At 42.2% G+C, this 18546-nt stretch overlaps 2 long non-coding RNA genes across 2 annotated transcripts in view; both read right to left on the minus strand.

Annotated features, from left to right (window-relative positions):
• Positions 1 to 2668, minus strand: part of LOC119154223 — a 9416-nt gene extending 6748 nt beyond the window's left edge. The window contains exons 1-2 of the long non-coding RNA XR_005106390.1: positions 2585 to 2668; positions 1 to 612 (exon numbers count right to left, since the gene is read on the minus strand). The exon at positions 1 to 612 is cut by the window's left edge and continues 1569 nt beyond it. This is a non-coding gene — a long non-coding RNA (uncharacterized LOC119154223). The remainder of the gene's footprint in view (positions 613 to 2584) is intronic.
• Positions 2669 to 5602: 2934 nt separating this feature from the next.
• On the minus strand, positions 5603 to 9238 carry LOC119154326. Its single transcript, XR_005106432.1, has 4 exons — positions 9113 to 9238; positions 8174 to 8257; positions 7997 to 8079; positions 5603 to 5699 (listed from the first exon to the last, which is right to left on the minus strand). It is a non-coding gene; the product is annotated as an uncharacterized LOC119154326 (long non-coding RNA).
• Positions 9239 to 18546: the final 9308 nt, after the last annotated feature.

Consider the following 18546-nt stretch of genomic DNA (forward strand, 5'->3'; position numbering starts at 1 on the left):
TGCATGCGAATCAAATGTGGAACAACTTTTAAGCAATTATGTTTGTGTTATGCGGTGTGGTTTGTAATTGGAAATAAATGCATGGATTTTTCGAGAAGGGAAATGGGTCTGGGGGAGGTGGGCCAAAGAGCTGGAGGGGGTGGGAAGGAGAAGGGGTGGCAAGACAAAGCGGTGCCACGTTTGGGTACTGAGGGACGTGCAGGGACTCCAGCCAGCCAAACTCGCAGGGCAGATGCCCTCAGTCCTTAATGAGAAAGGCAGATCCGTCCTGTTACAGCGGCAGCAACCTCCAGCCCGCTGCCCTCCCTCTCCCCTCGAGTGGCTGCTCTGTGCCGTGAGAACCACACTGGCCCAGGGGAGCACTTCTTACTCCTCCTTGCTAAAAATTAATATTACGATAGTGGGCATGAGTAAATTGGGAGTGGCAGGGTAAAAAAATAAGGCTAAGATGTGTAATCTTTCCTGCAGCACTGCACAGATGTCACTTTCAAGAATTGCAGGGGAGAGGGTGGAGGAAGGGTTTTCTCTTCTGTCTGTTTTGCAAATTGAAGCCCACAGAAGCCACAGGAGTCAATGGAGTCACTCCAGCAGAGCCTTTAGCCTTTTCTTTTTCTGTAAAATGAAAGGAGGAAAGCAGGGAGAGAGTTTTTTAGCACTCCATTTTCTTTCTCTTCTGAAGCACACACAGAGAAATGGTCTCAGTGCCTGTACCAAACATGTAATGCCCCAGCCTCAAGCCCTGCTGCTCTTGTGACTGTGTAAATGGAGTTTTGTGGAACGGGGAATCACAACAGAATTGAGAGGCTGGAAGCTGTCACCCCCTTACAAAGCTACCGTGGTCATCCCCACGCTGTGGGGTTTGTTTCCAGCTTGAAGTAAATGAGAGGCCCTTCTGTGTGCCAGTCTCAGGAATGCTAGTGACTTCTCACTGCCCTTGGCTATCTTGTTTTTAATTTAAGAACCATGCAAGTGCCTTTAAACAACCATTGTTTACTGGTGTCATTGTTATCAAAGCAAGTAAAGACATCAGGATCCGTATTGTCCTCGGGTTTTATTTTCATTGTGTCAGGCTACAATGGGACTTTGAACATCTAGTTCTTGTCTACAGGCACCATTCAACAGGAAATTGATTTCCGTGGGTGACAGGCATGGAGGCTCCACGGGTTCCCGGGTGAGGCACACACAGCAGCACCGACACCCTGTGGATCTCTATCCCTTCCCCTCCTGGGCTGGGGCTCTCAAACCCTACCTGCCTTTTACTGAACCCACAGGTCTTCCTCCTGAGCACGAAGACGCTGGTGCTCGAGTGAAGTCAGCGTTTCCCATGAACTGTACCTGGTTCCAAATTAGGCGAGCGCAAAGGCAAGAAGCAAGCACACGAGGGGTGGGGGGGGCAGAGATTTTTACAGAGAATAACTGACGACGCATCACCGTGGACAGGAGCCTTAAGGGCAAAACACAGTGCTTGTCAGTTCACGTTTGTCTGGTCTCGGAGAAGAGGCATTTTCAGGCTCTGCATCATGATAGCTATAACAAGCTGAGTTGAGAGACTTCAATACATGCCCAGCTATGAGTATGGACACTGATGAGAAAGCTTATGTGTGCCTACTCACATTCATTTCATACAAGTAGACACTTAGCTCATTCAAAAGTACAGCTGGCATGATAAGCCTTTGAGAGTACGAAATACATATGAGGGTGTTCAGTTTCCAGTCAGGGTTATGCCATTTTTAATGGCCATATACTTACCCTGTCTGGTGCATTTATTCATTTTCGAGCCCAACTAGATTCAATGATTTTCGTCATTTTTTTTCACCTCTGTTGACATTGTCTGACAAGACTGTTCAGGCTCAGACTGCTTAGGAAAAACAAACTTTGGTGCCAGATTTTGAGCCATCAGCAGTGTTCCCTCTCATCTTTATTCTGTTGTTCTGTTGCAAAGGAACTTTCAGCCTGGGAGCCACAATGGAAAGAAAACAAATCCAGCTCTTTTTTTTTTTTTCCCTCCCCTTTTTTCCATCTTGTGATCTTAACCCAGCTGGTGAGGGAGAAAACTCCCATGTGAGGCATGTGGGTGGAGCCCAATTGTGTAAGCTCCATGCTCGCAAAGTGTTTGGCATGGATCCGCTTGCTCGCTTTGTTTTCCATGGCCAGACACAGAGGGAAGCCACATTCAGCACATTAACAGCTGCCACCTGTTGCTCTGTGCTACTTCAGAGGAGCCCTGAGGATGGGGAATCACACTGTGCTCTGGCCCTTGATCTCCATGGAAGTTTGAGATCAGGGGTGTGCATTTGTCCCCACGTTTTTCTTGCTTTTGCAGGCTTTTGCAGGACATGACACAGGTGGGTTTGGGAGTCCAAATGGAGAAGAGGTCTTTGGAGCAACTTGAGCACTGCTTTGGTGCAGGTCCCTAGGAAGAATTTTCAAGCTCCATTTGATGTGGCTCTCCTGAAGACACACTCTTCTTGGTTATTTCACTGTGGTCAGAAATTTTGCTGCCACAGACTACTCTTACAATCTTAAGTACCTCAAGAATAAGTACAAGGAAGAGTAAGAGAATACAGAGAAATATCTTACTAACCTTGTCCATGACATTTGTAGGACATCCACCAGATTTCTCCTGTCCTCTGTGCAGTAGATGTTAAATCGATCTCCATTCCTATGCATCTTCCTGTACATATGTAACAGGGGGGGGGGGGGGGGATGGGGGGGAGGGGGGGGAAGCATATCACTAATGCAGCTAATTCTCAGTATCTTGAAGCAATTGACACAAGTACATGAATTAACTCATCACTTTATATCACTTGAGGCAAATGTGCTATTTGGAGTACCTCTTGGTAAGAATAAGCAATTTAAGATCCATTAGTGTTTGGAATATTCTGCTTCATTAAAACCACAGTCATCCCTAAATGTAAATGAGTGGAGAGAAGCAGCTATCAACCTCTTGGTTGTACTAGACAAACTTAAAAACTCTTTATATTGCAGAGTACTGTAAAAGAAAGGTTTTAATATAAATGCAAGAGAGGCCTTCGGTTTCCAAAACAGGGTTCTCCTACCTTGGGTTGAAGTTTCTCATTGCTTTCTTAAGTTTTAAAAATGCAATGTGGACTGAGGGAGAGAAAGCAATTCTGGTGTACAGGTTTTAAGCTTTTAATACCAAAAGAGTGTCTGTGTTCCGTTCTGGTACTTGCACACCAAAATTCATTTTCTTTTATGATGGCCACAGTACCCAAAACTATGGGAGAACTGGAATTATTTTTTTAAATAATAAATGCTTATCCTCTGTTTTCATTCAAAATCTCCAAGTGATTCAGGGGCCCCTTTTCCTGGGCTGCATCTGAAGAACTTTATGATCAAATCACTTACATTCACGATACTGTGTTCTTTTACAGTAGGTATTATAAATTATACTTAAAAAAGTGGTTTCATATTTTAATTGGATCTGTGACACTTTATAGTGCACTAAACAAAACATAGATTACAATGATTTATTCAACACTTATGGTAACAGAATAAGGAAAAAATCCTGAAAAACTTCTGGAAAAAAGAATGTTCTTTTTCTCCTCAGTTCAGTCACATTCAAGTGTCAAGAAGTTCCTCAACTTTAAAAAGCTATTTTTGTCTAAGCACTAAAGGTAGGGATGTTGCAGAAGTCACAGGGATTTCTGGAAAAACCAAATGCTTTCACTGTGGTGCCTAATTTAGTCTTAAGTCTTTTCCAAATGTTGAAATACACTTTCAGGGCCACAGACCTTACAATTGATACAAAACTGGAATGTCAGCAGGTAAAGGCTGTCGACTGAATGAGAGATGGGTACTATATCACTACTGAAGAATGTACAGTTGGAACCCAGCTAACAGAGTACAACCTGACTTTCACTCCTCACTGAGGGGCCAATCCAAGTTTTCCTGAAGCCACTGATTTAGGTGAAACTGCCCTCCAGAAAAATAACTGATCAATGCAACAGAGTACAAAAGTGTGTCCATGCGGACAATGTGATGCTACTGGAAGCAATGTACTAGGTGACTGTTGCCATACAACGTTCTTCCCTTGGAAGAAAAATCACATTTCCTGCTTTACACAAATTACACGTGTGGTTTGATAAGACCTCATGTCCTGTTGAAATAGCAACACAATGCCGAGCTGAACTCACTGCTACGTTGGCTGATAGGCTTGTAGACAGGTATGCCAGAAAAAAGCCAGGTGTGCCAGTTCTGACTATGGCCATGAGCATCAAATATATTCCAAGACTACTGTACGTCCATCATACAACTTAGATCAGAGTTAGATTAACTCTGATGTATCAAAAAAATAGTTTCCATAACCAAAGTCACTGGACTCTGGTAAATCAGGATTAGTGTTCTGCAGCTGTAAAGAAGATACTTTATAATTAAGCCTGCACCCTCCAGCAGATCTCAGTTGGAGGTACCAGCAGTCTTTGGCAAAAACTGGTTTGAAATCAGCCTAGCTTCCGGCTGAATAGCTCCACTGGGGAGGAAGAAAGCCTGTGTGTTTCTATGGCTCCCACACAGCACAAGCTCACTTAGAGTATCTGAAAATGTAGACCTAATACATCTTTATTTCAATGTCTAGTAGTTCAGGGAAGAATAGCAAAGTCCTTTCATGTTGAATAGGTTTGAGGGCGCTTGGTTTTTTATTTCTCTGAAGCTACACAGTGCCTTGCGTCTCCGCATCAGGGCGAGACCAAGGTTTATGCCAGGCATATTCCACAGTAATATTATTTTTAAAGTCACTTCTAATGTTAGTTTATCCTGGCTGATAGAAATGCCCTTCTTTCCCATCTCCATGTTACTACACAACCTGGCCAGCAACAGCTCAAATCTGATAGCACGAAGAAGTTAAATTTAGTCAACTGTTGGCAAAAACTGGCTCATTACTGTGTCCTTCAGGTGACCCATTTCTACAAGCCTTCACTTTGGTGAGCCTAGGTCAGAGCTTCCCGCCCTCCCAGCCACAGAGGAAGAGTGAGCTCCTGACTTGCACCTGCTCATTTTGCCACCAGCATTGCATTCTCACAGGTGTCCACTCTCCCCACTTGCAAACTGACCCACAACTCCAATCCTGAAGTCTGTGCTGCTGTTAGAAATGTGCTGTTGGGACAGGCTGCTGGGCAGCAGCCTGTTGCAGGCAGCTCCTGGCCAGGAAGGATGGCTGGAGCACTGCTGTCAGGGCCACCTGTGTGAGGAACAGAGGCAGAAGAGCCACACATCCATGCTGTGTGTGGGATAAGGTTTTGCGGCACCTGGCTTTGGACTCTTACTTCACCTCCCATCGCACCACCATTTTTGGTGCCAGGCACATTGTGGCAAATTCCAAATTAAAGTGTCCTTCCTATGGCATTTTGACAGCTTCTTGGCCACAAATTTTTGCAGGCTGTGGGCCTGAAATGAGACTAATACAGCAGCTTGCAATTCCTAGAGCCCTTATTTTAGACTCACTCCAAACTCAAGTGGACCTTCTTACTTCATTGCTTCATGCTCAGTTCAGATTTGAAAGAGATCTTGGCAACTCTGAGAGCCATGAAACATTTTAAAGTGATTAATAAGACTGCACACTTACAGCACAGGATGACTCCTGCAGGACTCCGCCTACGTCTCCTGTAGACATCAGGTAACAATTCATCCAGGTAAAGTAGATAACAAGTGGATTTTTTCATATGCATCCATAACATAGTCTAAACACAGGAATAACAACAAAGTGCTTAATACACAACATTTTCACAACAAAACAGATTAAAAAACACTCTGAAAGAAAACAAACCTATTCATACAAGTCCTCTGCCCAGGTCTCCAAATCACTCTTTTACCTGTCTAAATACACACAACATTAAACTCTTTTCATTTCCCTGTAACGCCTCCCGCTGCCCCAGTGGAACGTACTCTCCCTACCTACTCTCATACTGGAGAGCTCATCTCCTGTAGGGCTCAGTGTGGCTGACACATGAGGATGTGCTTCTCCAGGCAAACTCCTGGGGCTCTGGGTACCAAGCTATCAAAGCCAAATCTCACAGTTGCCTCTAGCGCTATAACCCCTGCCCTCCTGGAGCTGAATGCATGCCAGCCTGTGGTCCGGCAGAGTCCCCAGGCGGTGTCATTGCTGCTGCCCAGGCACAGGAGCGGGATGCTGTTTTCTCACAGATGGCCCGTGTTTGCTGTGTGTAGCCAAGGGACATGTACCACTAAATGGCAGGCTGTTTGGCTGGAGGCTCACAGGCTGGTACAACCTAATCAGGCTGGGTACTGCCACGCATCTGTACAACGTTCCCAAGGATCACAACAGTAGTCCTCAGAAACAGGCCAGCTATTCACTGCTGTGACCAGCTACAGCTGTGCTGACACTTTGCCTTTTCTGCTTTTATGTTGTCAGCATCTTTAATGAGCAAACCCCACTGCTGCTTCCCACACTGCCCGTATAGTTTATAATATTTTTCTTTTTCTAATGCAAAGGTTAGGCATTTCTTTGCTCTAATTTTGGATAAATTTTCTCCTTTGCTTCTCTATGTTTTTTTCAGCAACACAGTGTCAACTCTCTAGCCTCTTGGTAATAGTGGTTGCAAAGCTCTCTCTTGTTTCCTTACAGCAGAAAGCTGTCTGTGCTCACACTGGAAAAGACCATATGCTAGGAAATCCACTGTTGCTTTTGTGCCCCATATAGCATTTCTCTTTCTTCCCTTAGGGAAGAGCAGTCACAAAGAGTCCCCTTACTTTGTGTTAGGAAGTGGAAGTGCTTACTGTGATAGCAGCACTGCCTTACTCAAATTGGCCAAGAGACAAAGAACTCTGAGCTAGTTGAACTACTAAGGTTGAAATAGATTTATAAAAATATCTGTCCTTATTTATTCATTTGTACATACATTTCTCATCACCCCCTCGGTAACCTGATATTCCTGCAAGTCTATTCCTTTGTTGCATTTTGGCTTCACTTCCTGTCAAATTATTTCATTTTATTTAGCTTCACCTGTCAAAATACATGAGCTAATACTCTTCATGATGACCTGCCACTGCTTCTTAGTCTCCAGTGACAAGATGCAGCAACCACATGCCTGCAAAGCTTGTGCCATGGAAATCACCTGGGCACCTTTACATACACATAAGCAGAGAAGACAAACCCAGACTGAAATGCCTTGACCAGCTTAGTCTGCACGCAGGTGCTGCCAAACAAGAAACCTCTGCTCACAAATATGGTCCTTCCATATCTTTTGTCTCTGGGTTGCCAGATATTCAATGTGTAGGGTCTAATACAATGAACACCACCATTTCCTGAATTTATCCCTCACCAATTCCAAAACACCCTCTGGGAGAACTTATGTAGGGCTTTTTGGGAGTAGCACAACATTCTGGTATAATGTGTGTTCTGAAATAATTTCTTACTCTATGAATTGACTGCACACTACCTGACTAAAGGCAGCAGCAAAGGAAGGAACTCTCTCTAATACTATGGTATTTATTTTTGTCATTTTTACTGCTGTGATGCTGGGTGTTATAATTTATCTGAGTTCTCACTCAGTGTGCAGAGCTACAATAGCTCCATGCCACCTTGCAGCACAGAAAGTCCTTGTCTGGCTAGTCTAAGGGTTGTCCAACAAGTCATTACTTGCACTGGGAGTGGTGAAACGCAAAGCCAGAGTACCCTGGGTAAACAGATACGTCTTTCATCTCCCCTGCAGAAGTGGGTGAGTGAGAATTGGTGTTACACAAGACTGTCTTGATGCTGTTCAGAGTGATGAGTTCTACCCTTAATGTTATACCGAGGGAACACATGTGGTGACCAGTGATTGATTACCTTCACAAAGCTCATTTTCACTCAGCAGTGGTGAGTTTCAGAAGGGTGATAATAACGGATATCATTGCCTAAGTTCTCTCTCACATGTTGTCCACTGTCCCATGGAAATCAAGAAGCGTTTACTTCCTCTAAGAGCTTTTGTGGTACTCTGGAAACATTGACATTAAGCGGTAGATACTGTGTACTTACCTATAGGAGCAAAAGTCCGTAATGAGGCTCCTTTAACAACAAAACCCGAAGATGATACAGCAATCAAAGGACTGGAAGAAGGTCTGTAAGGAAATAAGACTGCTTGTAGAAACAAAGCTCTTAGCAGGGATTCAGGACTTCCACAGGACGAGGGATGAATGGGAAGGCTATGTCTACCTGTGAACTCATGTGCTTGAGGAAACAAGAGCTGGAGGCTTCAGAGAAATGCTTGACCGGCCTTGGAGGCACAGGTTACATAAGCTGAATAAGGAAAAAATAGATGCTCACATTACCTGTTAAAATAAAGAAATACCCCTCTTCAGGAGATTTTAGCTGAGATGCTTCCAAGCATGAACCCTTCTTAAAAAGGGAACATATAGATTACCAGAGAGCCAAACGGGGTGAAGGTAATACCTGCCAGTGGCAGTTTGTCAGGAGCGCGCCATCCTCTACAGCAAAAGGCCCAGGAGAGGAGATGGCAATGGCTGATGCACGTGCATCCTCCTCTTTAAGGGGGTCAAATAAGCAGCTTGCTCCTCCTCATAAGAGGTACCAACCACAGAGGCAATAGTGCTGGGTTAGGGCACTGTTATCGCTCATCCTTTACCGCTTCCATGTAAGAAACGGCAGCTGCTCAACCCCCTGCCCCTGACGCATGCCTGAGCAGCACCTCACAGGGCGCACAGTGTCAGTAGGAAATTGAAGTAATGAGGCTCAATTAAGCAGCTCCCCATACAGTTGTGGATGAACTTGTCCCAGCAAGAGTACCTAGGCCCAGTGGCTCAGCAGGGTGGTTGTGTGATGTGCAGCTGGTTCAAAGCCATTTGTAGAACACTGAATATTCCTCCTCCCTGTGGGACACACTTGCCCTTTTGAGTACCACACACACAGGGTGTAGCCAGGGGGGCCACAAAGACAGAGGATTTTAATGCCACCCCTTCCATTTTTATACATGCCTGTTTACCAAGAAGTAAGAATAGACAAAGGGAGGAAAGGTCCCCACCTTCACAAAAATCAAGAAGGCTTTGGCTGACATAACACTGGCTTGCTTCTGCAATGAAATTTGGGCATCATTTAGCTTTACTTTCATTAGTGTGTATGTAGGACAATACTCACCTTCACTTAGAAGGCCAGCACAAAATTTTTTGTCTTTTCTTCTTCCCAAGTGAGTTTTCAGTGTGGGATTTACATGGTCGCCAGAATTTTTGCAGCCTTTTCCCAACAGTATATTTCTGCAAAAACATACAGATCTGAAAAGATAAAACCATTTATTCCCATTAAGAGTACTTAGGGGGAAAAAAAGAATCAGTCTTGTTTAAATTTAGTATCATTACATTTTGTACTTTTTTTTCCCCACCAAGCCTTTTTTCTCCAGCTGCTCTCATAAGAACGATGCTCCTAAACTTCCAGCCATGATGGAAATGGGAAGCGAGCCTCTGATGTCTCTGATGTCAGGCCACAGAAACTGAACTTACTTCCTTCAGGGAAAGTTGCTGCTTACGGCAACGCATGAGTCACACAGTTGACTTTTGCTGTAACACCATATAAAATTTGCAGAATTGTACACATATAAGCTTGCACTCGGTAATTAGAGGAGCAACGCTGTTCATTGCAGACGACCACTCAGCTGGAGAGCTGCATGGCAAAGTGACCTGGATGTATGGGGTGGGGGACTTTCGGTGTGGGTTTGGGCAGGAGGTGGCTCCTTTGAAAGGTGGCATTCAAAGGCAGAGGTGAGAAGTCTAATTAATTTAAGGATCCCAGGTATTCTGAGAAAGGTTTTTGCTGACTTACAGTAAGACAATGTTTGCATAATTGCCCAAACATGTAGCCTTTGAATAATAATAATATTGCTGTTCTCTGAGATATACTTTATTTTTGGAAGTGACCTGATAAGAGCAGAAACAAAACACTCAATTTCACAGTTACATCGAAACAAAAATAGTTACACAGCACATGCAGAAATTAAAATCTATTACAGGCAATTTTTGCTAAGAAACTAAACATCCCCTCAAGCTAGACAACTTCAACCATTTCAGTTTGGTTTTGTTACGATTGGTTATCCTCTCTGTATCGCTACTTAGGCCTGAGATCTTTTCTTCATGACTGCTCTAATCCCATTCTTTTGCTGTTTTCCATCATGCTAGAAATATTCTAGGTCCTAGACAATGTGGATATTCAACTCATGTAATTAAAATGTAACTACAACAATCTTTTTCATTTTCCTTATCACAAAAAAAAATTACATATTGAATCCTAACAAACTTTATGGACGTGTTTCTCATTTTGAGTCTTATGCAGTATCCACTGGAGACAAATGGGATAATTTCCCATGAATCCAGCAAGCACTGATACAAATAACAGAGCAACAAAACAGCACTCGTAAAAAAATCCTTGTAAAAATTACAAGAATGCAAGTCTCCTTGTCTGAAGACATGCAACTCCTGAATCACTGAGGAATCTACTCATCAGCTTTCAACCTTCCTGATAACACCGCCCAAAGAAAAAGAAGCTTCTTTTCTCCTTTCTAACCATATTTTGAGCTGGCTAGAAAATCATAACTACAACTTACATTTCCATACACGTGTCGCCTCCAAGAAAAGCAACACAGAAAATGTCCAGACAAGCCTCTGTAAAGTCCTGTTAAACCATTTGGGGGATCACCTTCAAAGGCTCCCGAGATTTTTTTGTTCTCCCTTGAGGTCTGTAGAATTTTTGCCACCAGTGCCAGAAGGCAGAGAACCTGGCTCAGCCTATCCTTTTTGATACTCTGACTGACCCTATTTGGCCACGGTTCATCAGCAAAGTATTTCTGAAAGGACAACAGAGCATTTGTTCTGATGCTGCAAGTGGGAAAACAAACCTGGATACCACTGTGCTGTGTCTGCCCTCTTTCCTTTAGTGAGTAGTTAGAGCACCATGACAGCACTGCCAAGTCCTGACAGACCTGGAGAGAGTGGCACCAAGCCGTCCACCAGCTAGGGGAGAAGGGTCTGACAGTGAGTTAGAGCTGAAGGGTGTGAGGTAGAGAACATTTGCCTCAAGTGCTGAGCAATCAGGGAAGATAACTACTGTAATTTGTAGCCCTGCACAGCAACCTCCTTGGCTACCTGCAGTTCTCACTGACACTAAAGTGGCCGCAGTTAATGGGCTTCCACCAAGGGTGGAATTTGCACCTCCTCTCCTCTTATTCTCTTCCTATAAACAACTACAGATGATCCTGTCCTCAGTGCCAGTCTGCAGATACCACTTATGCCATCAACACCATCAAGGGGGAAAAAGTTGCAACAGGTCTGACCTAGTGTTTAGTATGAGGTACACAGTCAGTTGGCTGCTTGACTTGGTTGCACTCCCAATCACCTAGTGGGAAATGAGGGACAGAAAGGAAATACTTCACAATGAATCCTGGCCTTGCTTCTCTCCTTTGCATTCCTCCCCCACCTTTGTTTCACAGCTTTGCTGCCAAAGGCTGAGGAGGAAAAAAAACCCACAGTGCAAATCTAAAAAGCCATTTTTGGTAATGAGTTTTAGTACCAAATTCCCAATCCATGCTTTTCCAGGTGGCTTGTTTTTATCACACACACCATAACCTAGAAGTATCTTACGGTTTCTCTCCTGACAGGTTGGATATTTAAATGCACAACCACTTATACTTTCAAGAATTCAAATCTGCAGTTTCAAAATGGAATTATGCCAATCACCTAGGCCATCTGGCTAAATTTGTTGTTAGGAAGTCATAAATAAGAATGACATGGGGTCACTTGATGCAAAGGCACTGACATTTCATCCATGGTTTATTACTATCCTCTGGTCCAAACTGAAGTGAGCTTATGGTCTCAGCTTAGTGTTCAGTGGACAAACTGTCACAGTTTCCCTCCCCTTACTGTAAAGAATCCATATGCTGCAGAAAGGATTTTATAGACTCAGTTGCGTGGCCCGTACCCTAGCAGTATGCTCACTGATTTCAACAGCACATTTCACACATCTGGAAATGCACCACAGAAATTAATTCTGTGCAACGGTCAAGGAGGGAGCCTGCACAGGCCCTTGCCCTTTCACTTACAAAATCGTAAGATTCAACACCAGGTTAAAGAAAAAGAATTCTCATCATAAAAGCAGGAGTAGGTTGCAGGGCTGTAATACACGAGGACTCTGCAAAACTACCCTGCTCGTGCACACGTGCACACAACGTCTGTATTTTCAATTGCCTCTTGACATAAAGAGTAGTTTTGATCTAGAAAAAAAGCTCAGAACTGGTATGAGGATCTCACTCATCTATTTCTCCTAAGAAATATGTTCTCTTCTGGTCTCCTCAGAGGGATGTGTCTTTGTAGGCAGGATCAGCACTGCCAGAGGAGAGTTGAAAGAAAAAAAAAAAAAATCATTTGTGGATTCATGATCATAGTTTCAAGAATCTTGTTGGCTGAGGACTAGCATTAGTCTATTTGTGTATGTGTCTGAGGGAGGGTAGGGTCTCAAAGTAAGTAAAAGGCAGATTCAAGGAAGAAAGTAATCTCTTCTGTGTCCCTAGTAAATAGGACAAGAGATGGGCTTACCTGCAGCTAGAGATGTTAAGGGAACAGTGAAGCTAGAGCAGCACTGAGAAAGAGTGCCTAGAGGAGGTGTGGAGTCCCTGTTGGTGGCAGTGCTTGCAAGGACACTGTTCCTGGGGAGATGCAGATATGGTTGAGGACAGAGTAAATAACCTCTTGATAGACATTCCAGTCCTGTGACTGACAAAAACGTTCTACTCCCTTCCACCCATTTGCTGGTTTCTGAGATCTTCTAGCCTGCTGCACTGACAGCAGTGACAAAGTATCTTCGTTCTCCCTATCTGGTCTCACGGCACAGTATGCCAAAAGCAGCAGGGAAAACAGACAGGGAAAATGTAGCCATAGAGCATGAAATGTGGAAAATAAGGATATACTGATGGCATGTGAGCTGTCCCTTGGTCTCCAGGTGAAACACTGGGGCTTGGCAGGCATGCAGAGCCTGCTCTTGGGTCTGCAGGCGTGTGTCTGCCTGACACCAGAACAGCTGTGGGTCATCCGGGTAATTCAGTGGTCTCATAACCTTTATGAGCAATTACTCAGCAACATCCAATAATTAAAAACAAATATGCTGCAGGTAACATGGAGAACAGCTGACAGAAGCCAGGAGTAAAGACACCACATAAAAAAATTAACAGAACCGGCTGCCATTAAAATGAGGCAGCCTCCACGTGAACTGTTGGCTGCTGGAGTCACGTTCGTACGGCCAGAACTTTTCTTTTTTAGTGCCCTTTTAAAGCAGCTGAAAATATCCACTAACCCTGAGAACAAACGTATCATTTTAAAGCAGAATAGGCCTGTAAGACTTTTTAACACTTGTTCGTTGATTATATTAATGCCAGAATATATTAAAGAAGTGCAATATAAATTTGATTTTAATTGTTTTGTACACACGCCAGTGAAAAGGAACTGATTGGATACAGTTCACAGGCAGTATGTTAATACGTTATTTTCATATGATGATAGCTTTGCATAATCTTTCTTTTTCCAAGATTTAGAAGAACCTGTTGTTAACCAAAGCACAGGAGAGAGGAAGAATACAATTTACATAAAATCGGCTACCCTACACATTAATTAGTAATGTGGCTGAGCGGAAGGTGTGTTCACTTAGTAGAAAGTACACTTTATAATTTATACACCAGCTGTTTCAGTGCTTTCTAGTCCATTTTCCTCCCTGCCTGCCTCTAATGAAATCGTGTTACTGGAGAATTGACTGGGGTGAATTGAGATTTTAATCCCATTGACGCTTCTCTATGGAAAGGCACACTGGTGGGAACTTTTAATGGAAGGTCTGTAATCAGAAGACACTTGTATTCAGTCCCCCACTATAATGACTCTCATCAAATGTTAAAGCCCAGGCAGTGTGCAGAAGGCTAGAATTTCAAGGTTTTTGACCAACCCCATTTGAGGCATTCCTCTGGGAGTGTGTGATTACTCAAGTTTAGCAGTTTATTGCCTCATCTTTCAATATCCAGTGAAGCACAAAATTCTCATCTAGGTTGCTCTTTTTACTTAAAGAACAGGCCAAAATAGACTGCAGAGCTACTAGCACTGTCATTGAGGTTAATTCTTGCTTCTCAGTTAACAGGAGATCAATGGAAAAGCTTTAAAATATTAGAACACAAATGCTGCTTAGTCTCTAAAAATGCCCAGCAGCCTTTGTAAAAATTCTGGTTCACACCACACGCTTTTCCAATACACCCATGCTCACATTTATTTATTTATTTATTTATTTATTTATTACCAAGTGCTCCTTTAAGGCTAAGAGTAACATTAATTGAGAGGTGGTGCTGTTCAGCAAAGAAGGATGTAAACATGTATTAAAATCCAGCAGAGCGAACAGTTTTCCTATTCCCCAAACTTTGCAGTCAAGAAAAGTAGTCATTAAAAGAGAGGTGGTCAAAAAGCAAGCTGAATTGGGAGTTAATGGGACTCATTATGTCGGCTGCATGTTAGTAATGTCTCCTTCTCTACCAGAAAAACAAGCAGAAATAGACACAGAAAAGCAAAACCCACTTAAACAAATGCCTGTTAAAATCCCTGTGAGGAGAATGCATTTGCTGTGAACAGACACAAACATATCAATTAATACAGTGGAAGCCACTTAAACAAATACATGTTAAAGAAATAAACTGGAAAAATGAAGGAACTTCTGACAAAAGATGCCAAATGCTGTTAAAAGGAATAAATCTATTTAAAAATACAACATATTTTTCAAATGCAGGAACTCGAACTAGAAGGAATAATAGGAAGAATGCCTCTGAAGAATTAATGTTAAATGAAAAAAAAAGTCCTTCCCTTCCTTCTCCTTTTCCTTCCTCCCCAAAAAAGGAATCAAGATGAGGGTTTCTTTAATAAGCATCTCTCTGGCAACTCAATGAATACATTTGAATGACTTTCCTTATTCCCTGTTCCTTTCTTATTGAATTGGTCAGACAAAGGTCTAATTTGGGAGTGTTTTTACTTAAAGGAGCTCTTTCTTTCTGACACTTCTTTTGGGCCAGCATGGGTTCAGGATTTTCTGTTCCTTATGCAATTCACTCCCTCTGCTCCCTTTCTTATTTTACTTATTTCAAAAAATGTTAGGATCCACTTGTTATTAGAGGTTCCTTTTTTATGGCTTCCAATCTGAATAGGTACCTACATTCCCACATTCCCCGCAGAATTCATTGCAGTTACTGTACATGCATTATAATTCATACAGGAAGGATTACAATGCAGCTTTTCATTGGACTATGTTTGTGTGCATTTTTCAGGGCTTATTTCATGTGGACATACGTGTATAGATTTTTCTGTATGCCTGAGTGACTTTCAGAAGGTCTTCTTTTGGACTTTTTCTGCTCAACTTTGGTGGGATCATTTGAGAGCTCGAAGTGTCCAGATTTGAAGGGAACATCCGAATTTCAAACGTCTTTATAGTTTCCACAATAGGTCATGAATACCTTTTGTTGTATCAGCCCTAATTTTTCCAGGCTCTCTCCTGCTTCCTTTTACCAGCTTCCTGTCCACTCCCTGTACAGTTTTCTCACCCTCCAACCCGGCAAGTCAACCTCTGTTCCCAACAAGTTTTCTACTGGTGTCTCTCAGAAGTACCAATCTGTGCATCAATGATCTGCATGCTTCACAGACATCCATTAATTTATTTCCTCAGCACCTATATTAAGCATGTAATATTACATCAGACTGGCAGAGGGAGAGCTGAAACAGAGACAAGCAACCAAGTCACCCAAGGGCACTCAGAAAATCTGCTCCAGAGCCAGAAATCCCATCCAGACTTCTACTTCTTAAACCCAGCTATTACTGAATAAGTTTCATGTGGTCCTAATCCACCAAAAAGAGCAAGATACAAATTCAGACATTTTGAAGTTGTGCCTAACTACATAATACTGACATTTTACTATGTGAGCTATCTTTTCTAGCTCTCTGGAAGTAAACAAGCTTAGCAACTAATAAATAAAGCCATTAAAAGCTGATTAAATTTGAGCAAACGTGACAGATTCTTTCTGTAAAGGGCAAGGAGACTCCTGAGTGCAGACGATCACTCCACTCACTCCATACTCACCTTTTTTATCGACGCTAACCTAGCTACGAACTCTCCATTTTGAAGAGGACACACCAAAGAAAATGTGGAGATAGCTGTGAGATAAGAGTTGGTGAAAGGGGGGAGAAAAAGATGCATCAACATAATAAAATAACTGGCTGGGCTGTAGCATTGCTGGAAAAGACTGAAAGGAGCCCTGGACCATGAACAGATCAAGGCATGAGTTGTTACCAAAACAAAAGACACAGTAGTTCGTAATGTGTAAATAGAGTTGTCACATAAGAATGGAAAGGGAGAAAGAAAATACATTCCAGTAAAAACCCCAGGGATAGAAAGTATACCTGATCCTTCAGGCGTTCCCAGCACCACCTTTCTAGAATGCTTAGAGCATCTTTTTTGCCCTTAAGGTATTCAAATAGCCACATGTTGGTTAGGGACATTCTGTATCACTAGCCTAAAACTACAGAAAGAGTGAAGAACCTTGTTTTCTGGTTAGAATACAATTACAGGCATCTGCTGCTTCCAGTATTTCTGTAGTGCCTCCTAAATAAGTCAGTCACAGATCAATCTGACCCTGTACTTTTTATAAAAGATCAAAAGCTATAGACCCAAATAATTTGAAAAGAAGACAACCTCAAATTTCTGTTTTGATCTAATTGGGTTTCTTCACTCTCTTTTTCAGGTGGTTACTTCTTGAAAATGTGGAGTGTGGCAAACTGCCGCTGTAGTAAAGACAACAAAACTCCAAACATGGTGGAGACAGGATATAAAGAAATACTTGCATGACAAAAATGTGCCTGTCTTTAAAGTTGGTTCTTCTGACTGGCTACTAAGGCATGACTGCCTATGTGCTATTTGAGCTGTGAAATACAGCAAAGAGGGTCATAAGAATAGCAAGACCTTCTACTTCTAACAAAAATATTGCTGTTTATAGCAGGGAAGCCCTCTTAAATACATTTGCACAGCACTTAGCACAATGAGCCCCGGTCTTCAGTGATACAATGATAATAACTGTCAATAACACTGTTTATGGACATTTTCTTTTTTCAACAACATAAGGGTGCTTTTCTAATCCACAAAGGCTATAAACTTGAACTATCACACTATTTCTAAGGGCAGAAGTGAGACCAGAGATCAGGCAGATGAAGCGTGTCTTTTGTGATTTATCTGTTCACTGCCACCACCTTCCTTCTGCAGTGAAACCATGATGATCAGTGCTTAACTCAAATGTAAATAAGTATAACATCTTCTGCAGGCCAAAGCAATAATCCCATTCAGACCGACATAAAAATGGACAGGACTAGGAAGTATAAGCCATCTACACTTCTTATATAAGGTAGCTATAAGATAATTTAATAGGAAAGGTACAACATTTGCTCTGTAAAAAATCAACATGGACTAGACAAAACCACAAACATCTAGATAGGAAACAAGCCCATGTGAGTCCCAGGGGGTAGACTTGCCAGCTCAGTATGGCATAGGTCCTTCCCCTCCCCAGACTAGAGCTATATGTCCATGGCATTCATTAATTTCTTGGCCTCTGTTAATGTCTAACAGCTTAACACACTGTATGCTTTTTCCTCAGGACAGCCTGCCTTCAACAACATGGTTCTAAGGAAAGGAAAAAAAAAATAATCAAAACCTAGTACTGCCGTTCAGACAGAAAAGAAAAAACAAGTCAGCAGACAGAAAAAAGAAATGTCATTGAAATTTTGTTGTGTTGAATCACTTAAATGAGATCATAAGCTACTATAATATATTGATTTTTTTGCATTTCCTGGGAGGATGCCATTTGAAGGAGACAAGGTGCTTTATATTTGCTTTTAGGCATTATTTAACACCAAGTTTTACTCTTCTATGTAAAGATTCAGTTGTGTGCCAGGAACTTGATGAGTGTAATTTTATCATATCCACAGGGGTATAACATGGTCATAGAGCTCAGAGCTCTATAATATGCAAGTTCTTTTACAAATTCCTGTGACCTACAAAAAACACTTTTGTATGTAAGTACCTTCAATAGATTAATCTAGCTTCCCTTAATATTTTATGACCATGCATGTTTAACAGGGAAGATGCTTATAGTGGCAGTATTTTATACCCTTTAATTATGTGGTAAATATTCAAAATACAATTCCATGGTTTCTTACAGGAAACAGTAATAGCAGTGGTAGTTACAGAAGTGAAAGAAGACAGGAACAGGTTATTCATGCCCCACACAGAGGAGAAGACAGGGCATAGAAAGAAACAGTTTTCTTTGAACTTTCTATTAATAAATGTGTCCACGCAAGTCTACTACGTAGAATAGCAAGTTTCTACTATTCCAGCTATATCAGACTCTTCCCCAGGAGTTTCAGTAGCAAAACCCTCCCTTTTCTGCAATAGCATTACTCCTTTATAGCATTACTCCTTTACGGTTTGGTTTGCTTTCAGCAAAAGGTAGTTGTTTACCTGAGCAAGCC

Source organism: Falco rusticolus, chromosome 10 (genome assembly GCF_015220075.1).
Source record: "Falco rusticolus isolate bFalRus1 chromosome 10, bFalRus1.pri, whole genome shotgun sequence".
In the NCBI taxonomy this organism is placed as follows: Eukaryota; Metazoa; Chordata; class Aves; order Falconiformes; family Falconidae; genus Falco; species Falco rusticolus.